Raw genomic sequence first — 207 nt, forward strand, 5'->3', positions numbered from 1 at the left:
GTTAACAAAGGCGTATATTTTCCCCCCAAACCGTCACAGATATAAGTGTCCATCGGAAAGAGGTGTGTCTTGTTCGAACAATATATTTCGGTGAATTTTCATTTAGTTTCGTGTTTTCCTATATATACTCTATCGGAGAAAAAATAAGTGAAATAGATTTGGAAATTCCGAAGAAAAAATGAAAAACCATCTCGTGTCCTTTGAGTA

The sequence above is a fragment of the Penaeus monodon genome, chromosome 23 (assembly GCF_015228065.2).
Source record: "Penaeus monodon isolate SGIC_2016 chromosome 23, NSTDA_Pmon_1, whole genome shotgun sequence".
Classification (NCBI taxonomy): domain Eukaryota; kingdom Metazoa; phylum Arthropoda; class Malacostraca; order Decapoda; family Penaeidae; genus Penaeus; species Penaeus monodon.